A 16,070-nucleotide genomic window follows, 5' to 3' on the forward strand; every position below is an offset into this window, starting at 1 on the left:
ACATCGCTTGTATATCAAGTCAAAATTTATTTTAAAAATGTGCTTGTCTTGCAAAGCGCTCTCAAACCAAGTTACTCTCAAACCAAGGTTTTACTGTACATGCAACCACTTACCGACCGCCTAACGACTATATGCGTCGGCCATTAAAAGCTAAATACTGGGGTTATGGCAGCAGATAGCTGCCATAACCCCGGTATTTTTTTAAACGGCGGGCGGTCGACTTTCAGATAAGGGTGGTCCCAGTGGCGGATTCGCTGCGAAATTACCCTTACGTTGCAGGGGAAGAGGTGCCCCCCCTCCCGCCGCGTCCCAGACGTTTTCCCAGCTTATCGGACCCGCCGGCAGCGGGGAAAACTATCCGGTCCCGGATCCTCAGAGACAGGAAGTCGAGTGAGGGCAAGATGGCCCTCACTCGACTCTATGGTCTTGGAGGACCGGAGCTACGTCAAAAGTCGTTGCCTAGCAACTGGTTTAAAGGGCCGTTTTTTTTTTTTTTTTTTTTCTTTCCTTTTTCAACAATTTCTTTCCTTTTTCTTTTTTAGTGTAGTTGTGAGGTGTGACGTCTTTTTGACCCCAGATCTCACAATAAAGAGGACCTGTCATGCCTATTTCTATTACAAGGGATGTTTACATTCCTTGTAATAGGAATAAAAATGATCAAAACATTTTTTTTTAAACTGTGTGAAAATAAAAAAATAATAAATAAAATAAATAGGAAAAAAAAAATTAAAGCGCCCTGTCCCCGTTAGCTCGCGCGCAGAAGCAAACGCTGTTTGGGGGTTCTAAGTAGTTTTCTAGCAAAAAAAAATTATTTTAGCTTGTAAACACCAAGTGTCAAAAATAGGCCCAGTCTTAAAGTGGATAAATGGACAACTTTGTGAAAAGGGCTACTTGGATGTTAGGCGTCTGTATGTGGCTAGGCTGTGTAAAAGTATTACACATGTGGTATCGCCATACTCAGGAGGAATAGCAGAATGTATTTTGGGGTGCAATTTTTGCTATTTACATGCTATGTGTTAGAAATATTGCATAAATGGACAGCTTTGTGTAAAAAAAAAAGTGTTTTCATTTTCTTTCCACATTTTCCAAAAAAAAAAAAAGTTCAAAAGACTCATTATGCCTCAAAAATTATACATTGGGCTGTTTGCTTTCCAAAATGGGGTCATTTTATGGGGGTTTCCATTGTCCTGGTGCTCCAGGGCCTTCAAAAGTGCGATAGGTTGTAAGGAAATTATATGTGTAATTTGTGCTCCTAGAATGCCGGACGGTGCTACTTGGATGTTAGGCCTCTGTATGTGGCCAGGCTGTGAAAAAGTCTCACACATGTGGTATCGCCATACTCAGGAGGAGTAGTAGAATGTGTTTTGGGGTGTAGTTGCAAGTATACATATGCTGTGTGAGAGAAATAACCTGTTAATACGTCAATTTGTAAAAAAAAAAAAAAAATCTTCATTTTGCAAAGAGTTGTGGGAAAAAATTACAACTTCAAAAAACTCACCATGCCCCTTATTAAATACCTTGGAATGTCTACTTTCCAAAAAGGGGTCATTTGGGGGGTATTTGTATTTTCCTGACTTTTTAGTGTCTCAAGAAATGAGATAGGCCTTCAGTACATCAGGTTTGATCAAGTGTAATCAATTTTCAATGAATAGCACCATAGCTTGTGGACTCTATAACTTTCACAAAGACCAAATAATATATACTTATTTGGGTTATTTTTACCAAAGATAAGTAGCAGTATAAATTTTGGCCAAAATTTGTGAAGAAAAATTACTCATTTGCTAAATTTTATGACAGAAACAAAGAAAAATGCGTTTTTTCACAATATTTTCAGTGTTTTTTTATTTATAGCAGAAAAAATAAAAAACCCAGTAGTGATTAAATACCATCAAAAGAAAGCTCTATTTGTGTGAAAAAAAGGACACTAATTTTTTATGGGTACAGTGTTGCATGAGTAATTGTCATTCAAAGTGTGAGAGCGCTGAAAGCTGAAAATCAGTCTGGGCAGGAAGGGGGTGAAAGTGCACTAAACTAAAGTGGTTAAAGAAACAATCGGCCAGGTCTGCTAAATGACCTGAAACTAACCTAAACCTAAAAACTAATGATGGCAGCCACATTCCCATGGCGTTGGGCATTTATTATGCCCCACTAACATGGGACTGTAGACTGCAATGTTTATTATCTAAACCAAATTTGAATTTTAACATCCTCTCTCAATTAAACGAACAACAGAACTCAATAATAAATACACCACTCATGGATGGATAAAAATTGGCCGCGGCACCTTTATTGGTTTTAAATATTTGTAAACAAACTTTATTAATCATCAAATAAATAAGCATAAATATGAATAAATATATATATATAATAAATAATCCATAAATAAAAATAAATAAAATTCCAGCAAACCACAAATCACTCAGTCATAGAACTCGAGTGATTACCTATCAAAAAAGATTTTTATTTCAAATAAGTCCCACAACAGCCGGCTGCTGAAAGCAACCGGCCTGCCCAACAGCCGCGGACATCTCTATCATGTTCTGCAGACCCAGATTAAAAATATCTAAGCCCACATCTGACAGATGTATACCATCCTGTCTGTAAAGACCAGAGAGTCCTCCTTCCAACTCCATATGTCGGAAAGAAAACCCCCCGATGAGTGGCATAAACTTTTCTATAAACCTGTTTAACCTCCTCTTAATCCTTTCCAAAGGCTTACCTTCCTTGGAGGATGTCCAACTAATCCTAGAAACTATTTCTGAAAATATAATCTGGGTACCTGGAAGAATGTAACTCAGCCTTTGCAAATCAAATTTCATATTTAGCAACAAATCCAAGGTCTTGCGCCCACCAACATCATATCCACCCAGATGAATTATCAGAACCGATGGAGTCGGCCAAATTTGTAACAATCGCAAGATGTGACTAAATAAGTTCGACCATTGAAGACCTCTAATACCTCTCCATAAGACTCGAAACTCATCTGTAGAAAACGATAAATTGGTGGAGTACACTCTGCGTGCCGCCCGTTTCCGAGCCCAGTATACATAAGAATGTCCAATTATCCAAATGTATGATCTGAAAGCTAAATCAAAGAGACAAGTTAGGGCGAACATATAACTTAAACCTGTTAGACTCCCATCTATCCAATCTTTTTATTGTTTCCACATCCAGGCCCAGTTTAGCAGCTTCCGTGGCAGCTCCAATACGAAAAGAATGGTGGAAAAATTTAAAAGACGATAAGCCTAAGATAGAGATACATCTCTTAAATACAGCGGAAAACGGAAATTTAGTGAGGGGTGAACCATCTATATGTATTAAAAAATTGCCAGTCAGTCTGACCGCTATAAACCTGCTAATGGACAAAACCGGGCATATAATGGAGTCGCTACAAGCATTTAAAGTGAGCCAGTGGCCCAGACCTAGTTGATCCGTTTTAGATCTTCTAATAAAAACCAAAATCTTACCATTAGAAATTACAACTTCGTTATACTGTAAACCAGATAAGCCTAGTCCATTTGAAGGCAACAATTCATATATATGAAGCGCCGCAAAAAAACTCAGCACAAAAGCTGAATGAAATAGCAGCGCCTCATAATCCGAATAACAGATTACCTGCGTGGCTGTGCATAACCTAGACAGAACCTCCGGAGAAATAGGTCTACGCTCATCTGGACTAAAATTAACTTTTCTGAAGCCTTTGAGAGCCTGCCTGACCGAGAAATAACTATTGCAGGCCGGAAAATTATGCAGCTTCAAAAAGAAAGAAACACCTGCTAACGTTTTATTAATATGGCTAAAAGAAAATTGTTTTTGCATAAGGGAGCATATAAAGGCTAACACCGACTGTTCGCATGGCGAATATGGTAAAAAACCAGTGTCTGTATTAAAATCAAGCCACCCCTGCCATGCGGCCATGTAATCGGCCCATGTTTTGGGAGCCAATGAGTTCCTTACAGTGGATGAAATCAACCTTAAATTAACTCCCATAGATGACCCAGACACTGGAAACCAATCCTGTCGGCCTCTGGTAACAAAATTCTGAAGCGTTCCATCTGGAAGCGAGACAATGCATCAGCAATATTGTTTTGCTTCCCTGGGACAAATTTCGCCTTAATACAGATGTTCAATCTCAGACATACCAGCACCAGGTGACGCAGTAATTTAATAACAAAAAGAGATTTGGAGGAGAGGCAGTTTACAGCAAATATCACTCCTTTATTGTCTGTATGTATTGTTATTCTTCTATTTGCAAATTGCTCACCCCAAAGCTCTACTGCCACCACCACAGCAAACAGTTCCAATAACACAATGTTTTTGGTTGCTTTCTTCTCCACCCAAGCTTGAGGCCACGCCCCCGCAGCACCAATTAGTTTGGAAAATGGCTGCGAAACCTAACGACCCGGCTGCATCCGGGTATAAGTTTAATTCTGATGAGGATATGAAATCATCTTGAAAGAAAGATTTTCCATCGTAGTCTTCCAAGAAAACAGACCAAACCAACAAATCATCCTTCAGGTCTGTGGTTAAACGGATATGTGAATATGGAGACTTAAAACCAGATATTGCCATAGCCAATCTCCTAGAAAATATCCTACCCATAGGCATGATTCTGGTTGCAAATGCTAGTAAGCCTAGAAAAGCCTGCAGTTTCTTCAAGAGAATCTTTTTTCTGCGCAAAAAGAAAGCGATTGATGATTGCAACCTCTCAATCTTAGATGTTGGAAGCCTACACTAGAAAAGCTCAGAATCAATTGTGACACCTAAAAATTCAATAATCTGAGTGGGATAAACAGTTTTATCCTCGGCCAGGGGGATACCAAAAAAGGAAGTAATATAAAAAAATAATTTCAGAAGATTTGAACAGACTTGCAGACAAGGGGGACCAATGAAGAGAAAATCGTCCAAATAATGAACGATGCCCTCAAAACCAGCCTCCCTGCTGACCACCCAATGGACAAAAGTGGAGAAAATTTCAAAATAAAAACATGACAAGGAACATCCCATGGGGAGACACATATCAAAAAATAAAAAACCCTGGAAGCAAAAACCCAATGAATTATAAGATTTTGGCGAGATGGGAAGCAACCTGAAAGCCGACCGAATATCCGCCTTAGCCATCAATGCCCCATGCCCAAAACTTCTGACCAGCCGAACGGCATCATCTAGTGTGGCATACTGCACCGATGACAAGGACAGATCAATATCCTCATTCAAAGAGCTGCTGGCTGGAAATAACAAGTGGTGGATAAGTCTGAAGGAATTGGGTTCCTTTTTTGGTACCAAGCCTAAAGGGGAAATCCTAAAATCATTGAAAGGAGGGACCATGAAAGGCCCAGCAACCCTGCCAGCAGAAATTTCTTTAACAATTTTCTCTCTAGCAACCTCAGGGAACTGAAGCACTGACTTTAAATTGTTAACCACAGTACAACCAGAACCCGAGAAAACAGGTAACTCAAAACCAAAGGAAAAATCCTTAATAAGCATTTGGGCCTTCTCCTGATCTGGTTACTGTGTTAACCAATGCAGCATGTTTCCCAGGTTCACTGGAGTGTGAGCTTTTGGGAAACTCCCTTCCTGTTTGTGCACTAGTGGCTCTTTTATAACATTTAGCCACCGGGTGGGACCCGGCACAAAAGGAGCACTCATGTCGATATCTACATATGTGCAACCATTTACACTGCGACTCATTGTATGCAAAGCACACCCCTTTTTTATATACTGGATTGGGGTTGGGAGAGCTAGAAGTTTGTTTAGGAAAAGTGGTCTGGATGGGGCAATCAGGTTCAGCCATAGCCCCACATCCTTCATACCCCATTTTAAGTTTGCATACACTGCAATTTTTTGGCGGAAAGATTCATCGTAATGAAACCAACCCAGTCCGCCAAAATTCCTGTAAGCCTCCAGGATATTTTCTACATGCTGGAATAAACCTGAACACTTATTGGGATATTTCTCACCCATTACCGATAAAAAGATACAAAACGCCTGCAACCAGTTAAAAAATGACCTAGTTACAGGGCGTCTCCTATCAGTATCATCAACCTTTTTGTCATCTTTATTTAGAAACTCCTTGCTATTAGGAAGCAGAGAAAGCAAATCCAGATATTCTCCTTTCCAAATCCTCTCTTTAATAGTATTGGACAGGTGAAACCCAAGAGGAGAGATTTCACATGGCAAGACTTCTTTGTAGCAGGCCTCAGGGACAGAGGAAATAGGTACTAAAGGGGGAGGTTGAGGCTGATTCAAAATATTAGGAACAGAACTAGACCTATTATCAGACCATACCGACACAGGTGAGGAAGTGCCATGACTAAGTGATTCAGAAATGTTAGATAAGGACTGCAAAATCTGATCCAACACATTACCTGTGGCTAACTCACCTGCCTGCCTCCCCACTGCTGATGCCTGCGGTAACTGTCTGTCACTATTGAAGGCTTCTGCCACTGGACTTCTTTCCCTGCAATCTTGATGAAAGGATGTGCTCCCAGGGGCCAGCCTGGATGGCCTGAACCCCCGTGCTGCGGCCGGTGAGGAGGGCGTGGCCCGGATGTCCTCATCTGTGTGAGGAAAAACAGCACACCTACCCGAGGGGGAGGGGCGCAGTGGCCGCCCCCTCCCCTCACTGCCCCGAATGGGCGATGGGGAGAATTCCTGCCGACGCTTCCGTAGCCTCCTTGCGACCCGTCTTGATCCCGGAGCTCCGCGGCCCTGTCTGGGCCCCGCCTCGCCTGCATCTTCTTCCTCCGGGAGGTGAAGATCCTCCTCCACCCGAGACGATGCTTCGGGCCCCGCCGCCATCCTCGTCCTGCCTCGCTCCACCGATCGGCTTCGCTGTGGCCTCCGCACAGCAACTCGGGGTGTTGGCCGCGCACCTGCGGCATCCCCTGTCACCCGGCCGGCGATGGCTTGACGCGGCGACTGGACCTCCTGCAGCGACTGGACCTCCGGCGGTGACTGGAACTCCGGCGGCGCCTGGACCCTCGGCGGCGGCTTGACTCTCATCGGCGGTTGAACCTTCGGCGGTGGTGACAGCGGCTGGACCTCCGGCGGTGGCCGGACCTCCGGCGCCGGCTCCTCTTCTTCTTCCCCGGACATCTGGAGGCACCTCTTCAGCCATTCTTCTCCACCTTCGGACGCCGCCTTCTCCAGCATTCTTCTCACGAGGGTCTTCATGTCTCTTCCGCGGCTGGCGAGCTCTGTATTATAGCTCCTAGTATTATAGTTCCGAGCTCGCCAAGCTGCTCAGAGACACTGAGGAGACTGAAGCCACGTAGCCCTTTATATAGGCCTATGCCCGTGACGTAGCCGCATGTGGCTCACGTGTTTCGCGCCCAGCTGCCGCGTGACTTTCCCGCCCAGCTTGTACGAAACTAGCCAATCCTAGCACCACCTATGTTTCCCGCCTAAACATCTATTCAAAATGCCGCTGCTTAAAGAAACAAGCGGCCAGGTCTGCTAAAGGACCCGAAACTAACCTAAACCTAAAAACTAATGACGGCAGCCACATTCCCATGGCGTTGGGTATTTATTATGCCCCACTAACATTAGCACCCTACCACTGAAAACTAGTGTTACCCCCCTCCCCCACACTGAACAGCAGTGATTCTCCCTCACCCCCTTCACCCCCCAACTACACATGCTGAACACTAATGCTTATTTTTCCATTGACAACTTTCCCCCCCCCCCTTACTGCCCTCTGATACCAGGGCTTTGTTTCCTCCCACTAATAATTGACATTAAGGCATCTTCCACACACACCTACCACTGACCCTGGGGCACTTTTCCCCCAACTAACCACTGACACCAGGGCATTTTCTCCCCCCCCCCTTACCCCGCCTACTAACCACTGACACTAGGGCATTTTTGCTCCCACTGACCACTGAACCAAGAGCATTTTCCTCCCTCTGACCCCAGGGCATTTTTCACCGTGGATACCAGGGCATTTTCCCCCACGTTAACCACAGACACTAGGGCAGATTTCTTCTCACTGACGACTGACACCAGGGCTTTTTTCCTCCCACTGACCACTAATACCAGGACATTTCTTCCTCCCATCGTCCACTGATGCCAGGACATTTTCCATCCCATTTTCCACTGACATCAGACATTTTTGTTTCCACCTATACTGTTTTTTTTAACCACTGACTAGCATTATGAAGCATTAGGATTCCAGAAAGCTGTACTCTATACATTAGGTTGTATGTTGCAAAATATCCTGACCTCTGAACTATTGAACATATTGTACATTGTGCTAAAATTTGTATGTCAGTGGTAAGTTGGTCAATCTGTGGCAGTGCGCAATACGTGTAAATATACAGACACTACCTTAAAGGTGTAGAGACACTGTGCCAGCATTTATTTACACATATTGTACATTATATTGTGCCAGCCACTGTATTCTGTAAACTATGCTGTACATTATGCATTCTTTACTAATGTGTATATTGTGTCAACAGTTGAGTGTTTAAATGAAGTTGTTCTTTAAAGGTAGGCACAGAAAAATGTTAGCTCTATATTCTGTTTTAGTTTTAAAAATGATTCTAGATAGAGGTTTATATCTGAGACTCTCACTCATAGCATAGTAAAAAAGAGGTTTAATGTGGGCGGGTGCATGGCTGCAACAAATGTGTGCAGTGTATACTGTAAGTAGGCTCAGGTCCTATTTACCTAGGGTCCTTTTGGACCCGCTTACTATGCAGCACATTGTTAGCGGACCCACTTTTTGCCTCGGCATGCTGCGTATGCCAGATTTTCACTCCCCTCCCGGGTGTACCTCATTCTCAAGTCTGAAAATTTCAAGGTATGATTCTGTTGTTTGTGCAGATGTATTTCTTATACTTCTCAGTTGAAGATGATATTAACCAATATATGTTGTCACTGTTGAACATTCTCCAACAGTAAACCGTGCGTGAGAGAGATCTGCCTGAAATATACATCGCCGTTTGTATTACTTCTGGGCAAGGCATTATTTCAGGAGATCAAAGGGGCAAAATTAGAGTACTGGTTTGAAGTACACGTTAGGCTGCCTGAGAGAACCTGCTCAATATACATATCTCTGGCATTTCCAAGAGCTTCAAGGCTCTAATGCAGGGGTGGGCAAACTTTTTGACTCAAGGGCCGCAATGGGTTCATATTTTGGACCCGGGGCTGGACCAAGATGCAGATATGCCAGCGTGCCCCCTTTCAATGCAGATATGCCAAGGCCCCCTTTCAATGCAGATATGCCAGCGTGCCCCCTTTCAATGCAGATATGCCAGGGCCCCCTTTCAATGCAGATATGCCAGGGCCCCCTTTCAATGTAGATATGCCAGGGCCCCCCCAATGCAGATATGCCAGGGCCCCCCCAATTCAGATATGCCAGGGCCCCCCCAATGCAGATATGCCAGGGCCCCCTTTCAATGTAGATATGCCAGGGCCCCTCCCCCCCGCGAGACCAGTGCACTTACCTTACCGCTTCTCTTCAGTCCCCCGGCGTCTTCTCGAGTCCTCAGTCCTCCCGCTCCTCCTCGGGCAAATGGCATGGGGTTTGCATGGGATTGGCATGGCATGGGATTCGGCCAATCAGGAAGCGGGAGGACCCTGATTGGCCAGGAGTAGGATCCATGTGACAATAGCGAATTTTCATTCGCTATTGTCACACAATGGACGGGCTCGGGGCACACTGCTCTGTGCGCCCGGCCGCCACTGCCGAAGTTCCACGGTACCGGTCCGCTGCCCGGGGGTTGGGGAACACTGCGCGCTCCGCGGGCCGGTTTAAAAGGTCCGCCGGGCCGTAGTTTGCCCATTCCTGCTCTAATGTCTCTATTAGGTAAGCAAAGTAACACTTTGCGTTTTTTTAATAAAACAAAATATAATTTAGAACTCATGTACACTGGACATTTGAAAACATCCTCTGAAAATTGACAGCTAGTAAACGAAGTAAAAAAACGTCCGTTTGACCACTTTTACGTACTACGTTTACTGGCGCTCATAAGCGTTTTCATTTGGAAGCGTTTTTGCAGATAACATATTTTCCTGATTCTAAACGTCTTTTTTTCTGCAGCAGTGTACATGAGACCTAAGAGGGATTCTTGCTGCTATATTCCTCACGTCTTCCCCTGCAATGGCTGATTCAAAGGACAACAATATTTATCATAATTATGCATTAAGTGTCCCTTCATCCTCCAGCATCCCTGAAGCCTTTATTCTTAGCCTAATTCCCTTTGATGATATGTGATAAGAGTGGGTGCAGGAATGGGAATCCATTAATCGATTCTTTAAAAAAACAATTTTTTCTATTTTAGCAAATATAGAGTTTATGAAAAAATGAGAAGATAGTGTGTGAATGCACAAGACAACTAGCAACTGATAACCCTGTTTGATTTTGGGCAGTTGCGTCTCCATATAGCATATATAGAGCCATAGTAATGTTTAAGAAGTCAGGTTATGTGTGCTAGCCATGCGCAGCTAGCAGCAATGTAGTAATATTGCCATACAGTATGTCATATATTATTTATAAAACCACTGACTTAGCATTACATCATACTCCACATTTGTGTTCAGAGTCAAGGTCCATTCTTCTAAATCAATGACATAACTGTGGGGTTATTTTCCTTGTGTGTTTACTGCTATAAGCCACACATTTACTAATTACCTGGCAATCATCCAATTGGATTTGGATTGTCATTCCTGGAATTATTACAATCAATTTTGATTGTACAATGACATTGAGCATAAACTTATAAAAAAAAAAAAAACTGAACAGAAAATAAACCTTAAGCTATTTATGAGTCCATTGGGAAATCAGGTTTAACTTATGCTTCAGGTTAGTCCCATAAGTGGTCTATCATAGACCAATGTTATCTTTTTTTGTGTTATTAGAGCTACAGAAGTTACTCTGTTAGGGCTCATTTTTTTATTTTTATAAAAAAGTAAAAAATAATAAAAACAAGTAATGTGATTACTACAGCCATTATTTTTAATTTCTAATATGAAAACAGAGGCTAATTGGACATGTTGCTCAGGACAGTTCTGTTTTTCTTTTGCTCCACACTGTTTTAGCCCAAAAGTTTTAGCTCTCCCTTAATGCCATGAACCCAGGTTTTCTTTTTGTCCTCATAGGGATGTGGAAGAGATCAGAGTATATCAGGCTATGTCCAGTACCTCAGTCATGGTCAGGGGCCAGACTCGAAGCCAAGTAGCTATAGCAGTGAAAAGGTCCACATGAAATAAATACACAATTAGGTCTCTCTGGTGGGTGACGCGGGATCACCTGAGGTGCTGGGTCTAAGCAATAACCGGTCTTCAACAGAGCTCCTGACGGTGGAGATGGGTTTCACCATAGCTCCCAACTGTCTCTGGTTTCGAGGGACTATCCCTGATCTGGAACAATGTTCCTCTGTCCATTTTTTTCTCCTCATATGTCCCTCATTTTGGTGTGATCTATATAGTTGTATATAAAATGCCCCATTTATCTTTCACAAAGTGTTTCCCAGTGCTAAACCTTGCATACAATTTCTAAATTGCTGCATTTGTAAATTTCAAAAGCCAATATAAAGTAATAGTAGTGGTAAAAAAAAGCACTCTTGGGTTTACCTCATCTTTTTTTTTAAAATGATTTTCCTTTAAGGGGGCGTGGCAAGGGATGTGTCCTATGCTTACATAATTTTGCTAATAGGCGTCCCTCCTTTCCATCTCAAAAAGTTGGGAGGTATGGTGTCACTGTTTGCTAGTGCTAGGTCGCAGTCCTCAGGATAGTCTCACCTGGCGATGAGCAAGTCAGGGTCTGTTAGCAGATGTAGCAGGTATGGATCAAGCAGAAGCATGGTTGGTAAACAAGCCAAAGGTTGGTAACAAGTGGTTGCAGGTTTGGATTCAGTGCAAGCGTAGTCAAGGAACAAACCAAAGGTCGATAAAGAGTGGTAGTGAAGAAACGAACAGCAGGGGTATAACGAAGAAGATATTAGCTGGAGAAGAGCACAATAATCTGGCAAACAGGAAGTTTAAATTATGGCTTAAATATAAAGTTTGTAGGAGGAGCAAGGAGTTCAAGGTTCACCAGAAACAAAATAGAATGTAGGGTTGTCTAAGGGATCAGGCAGGGAGCAGTCCAGCATCTCAAGTGGCACAAAAAAGAGCTACTGCCAGAGAACAACAACCAGACGTTTGGCTAATAGAAACGTGCATGCAGAAAAACATTTGGCTAATAGAAATGCACATGCGCCCATGAATCTTCACAGAACGGCTATCAAGAAATGTGCATGTGCGCAGGAATGCGCATGCACGCACGATGTATGTTGTTGCCAGATGGATTATTTAAGGATACGTCTGCCTGTGCTCTAATGCTGACTGGTCTTTAGCTGTCCCCTGTGTACTTCCAGGGTGTTCCCTTGGTTGCTGACCTGGTTTACTCCTGACTAGAGACGGGCCGAACAACCCCCTGTTCGTTTCACAGCAGACCTTTCAAACATCACAAACGTTCGGAATCTAATAACAAACTCCGTTGAAGTCTATAGAACCAAACTGGAAACATTAAAAGTGCCCATGTTGAAGGCTTATATGCAAGTAATTGGGCATGCAATGGTTATGGGGTCCGGGTTCTGCCCTGAGGGACATGTATCAATGCAAAAAATTTTTGTAAAAAACACCATATTTAAATGAGCAGTGATTTACTGATGCTTAAAGTGAAACTATCAAAATGAGAAGTAACAACAAACTGAAAAATTCCTTTAACTATGGTGCCTGGGGGGTCCCCTTAGCCTGCCTGTAATGTGGCACATTTGTACCATGTATAGAACATGCTGCAGCATTAATGACATTTATAAAGCCAAAAAGAAATTACATTTTCCATTCAAGCTTTCTTTATTTTATAAACTGCCACAATTTAGTGCACTCAGAACAAGATTAGAGATTGTTTGGATAAATTCTGATGTCTCTTTCGCAGACTTTGGATAAATGTAGCAGGTGCAGAAAAATTGTGCTTTGGGTGGTAGTGGTGCCTTCACGCCGTAACCTTTTAGAGGTATTCTGGACACATATGCTGCTGGCCCCCTCACAGTGCCATGGGAACGTCTGCCTCCCCTTGTTGCCCTCCCAGACACGATTGGGGGGGGCGCTTATTAATAAAATGTAATAAAGATGAGGAAATGTGTATGTAGATGCACATTGAATGGTTGGTACAAGGCTATGCCGAACCAGCCCAAAATCCCTTCCCCACTGAATTCATGAAAGAAACAACTATAGGTGTCCCTGGGGAATTTGAGTGGAAGGGCTGGAGATGGTAAGTGTAGTAATGAAAGGTATAGAAAAGAATATATAAAATTTCAACATTTATTGATTTATATTAAAATTCAACAAAATACAAAAAATAACATATTTAGACTTTAAAGTTTTAGTTTATATACACATAACCGTGCATTCACCACCTGTGTATCTACGGATGTATAGAATGTAAGCAATATTATTTAGAACAAATACATGAGCATAGAGGCAAACAATATATCTTATCATCAATCAGTATACCTTCTGTGAGGAGACAACTAAAAGGACGCTTTTTGCTCCATACTCCCTCTAGGGGTAAGTTGATATCTTCATAGTTACTGTTTACTCTTAAGGATATACTTGTGTATACAGACACATACCTATTATGGGTATTCCCTACCCTTATGGGACTTGGGGATCCCTCATTGATGATAAGATATATTGTTTGCCTCTATGCTCATGTATTTGTTCTAAATAATATTGCTTACATTCTATACATCCGTAGATACACAGGTGGTGAATGCACGGTTATGTGTATATAAACTTCCCTGAAGAAGGAATTAGATGAACAAAAATTCCGAAACATGTTGGAGGATACACTCCCCTGCTTCATGAACCCCTAATGTATTATCCCTATCAGGATATGTACATGGAATGTTATTTTAAAGTCTAAATATGTTATTTTTTGTATTTTGTTGAATTTTAATATAAATCAATAAATGTTGAAATTTTATATAGTCTTTTCTATACCTTTCATTACTACACTTACCATCTCCAGCCCTTCCACTCAAATTCCCCAGGGACACCTATAGTTGTTTCTTTCATGAATTCAGTGGGGAAGGGATTTTGGGCTGGTTCGGCATAGCCTTGTACCAACCATTCAATTTGTCTCATAAATTTGGGTAGTAAATACCCGCGTCCCACTCTTGGTACAATGCATTGCCGTCTCTGATTTTCTTTGATTCTTTGTTTCTTGATTTCATCTTTTGATTGTCCATCTAGGCCTTGATACTCGACCAATATTTTTCCTTTCATCTTTCCCTCACCTCCTGTCCCCCCCCTTTTTTCTCCAAAACGGCTGAGTTTCAGGGTAAAATATGGGAGGACTTTGTCTCTGGCCTTCAAAAAGATTTTGGTCAACAGGAATCTGTAGTCTCAGAGTTGACCTTTATATTTTCAGGCCTTACAAAATGGCTTGAGAAAAAATCAGCCATTCATTGGCATGTAAAAACCTTTGAGCAATATAGAGAAGACAAACTTAATCCCCTAGGCTTACGCATCCAAATCTTTCCCTCTTTTGAGGATATAAACCCTGCTTTTAAGAAAGATTGGGAGGATAACCTACAACAATGTTCCAACAAGATGATGGAACTATTAATAGGGGAATATAGGAGACAATCAATAGAGGTTAATGCCAATATTGAAAAAATATACTTAGAGCTTGCCCCCTTTAAAACGCACCATCTGTACGAGGAACTTAATACAAAACTTACAAAACACCTAGAGTTTTTCAATAGAGAAATACTCAAAAAGAAAGAAGCAAAGTACCTGCGTGACAGACGTGCGTTTAACCGCCTTAGCGGTAAACCCGAGCGTGACTCGGGGTAGGGATTTTCTGCTATTAGCGGTATCCCCGAGTCACACTCGGGGTGAATGGGCAGAGCGTGCAGACAGCGCAGCGGAGCTTCTCTTACCTTATCCTGGCGATCCAGCGATGAGCTCTCATTGCTGTGACCGCCAGCGAGATCTCCGCCGCTCGTCTGTCGGTAGGAGGACTTCCTAGTTCCGTTCCCTGCAGCAGCAATGCTGCATGGGAGCGGAACTAGGGAGGGAAATTCAAAAAAGAAAAAAAAAAAAAAAACGTTGCACAAAACACATAACACATTTTATATTATATATATGCATATATGTATATGCATATATATATATATATATATATATGCATATATATATATACATATATATATATATGCATATATATATATACATATATATATATATATTATATATATATATACATATATATATATGCATATATATATATATATATATATATGTATATATATATATATATGTATATATATATATATATATATGTATACCTATATACACACACACACATATATATATATATATATATATATATATATATAAAATTATATTATTGATTCGATTATAATTCATGCGTTATATATATATATATATATATCTATATACACACATATGTATATAATATATAGCGCATGAATTATAATCTAATCAATAATATAATTTTATTATATATACTATATATTAAATAATAAAATAATATTATTGATTCGATTATAATTCACTTGTTTGTGTTTCAAATTTATCACATCTGGGATGTCTACTAGAGACTTGTTTTGGTCAGGTTTAAGTCAGTAATTACTAAGAATTGTAGGCCTATAATACATAACGCCAAATTTCCATGAAAAGAATTGTACCGCTTTTGGAACAGAATTCCTGACAGAATCATACCGCCAGGGAGGTTAAGGAGGGTAAAGCTTATAAATGGAAACAAACTCAATATCATATCCCTAGAGATGCTCTTAGGAATAATGAACCACGTAAATTGTCATATACCTCTGATAACTCCTCTGTTTCTTCTAGCTCATCTAAGTCCACCACAAGTAACAGACGACAAAAGAGACGCCAACAAGGTGAGGGTCCCCCTACAAAATATCCAAAAACTCCTAAGAACAAAACTACCAAAATGTTTCCACCTGGGTCCACCCAGGAAGGAGCAATTGCCTCTACAGGTGAACAACCAAACGTTCCAAACGTTTCAAATGAGGCCCCGAAGCTTG

The sequence above is a fragment of the Pelophylax lessonae genome (genome assembly GCF_965119305.1).
Source record: "Pelophylax lessonae genome assembly, chromosome: 3".
NCBI lineage: Eukaryota > Metazoa > Chordata > Amphibia > Anura > Ranidae > Pelophylax > Pelophylax lessonae.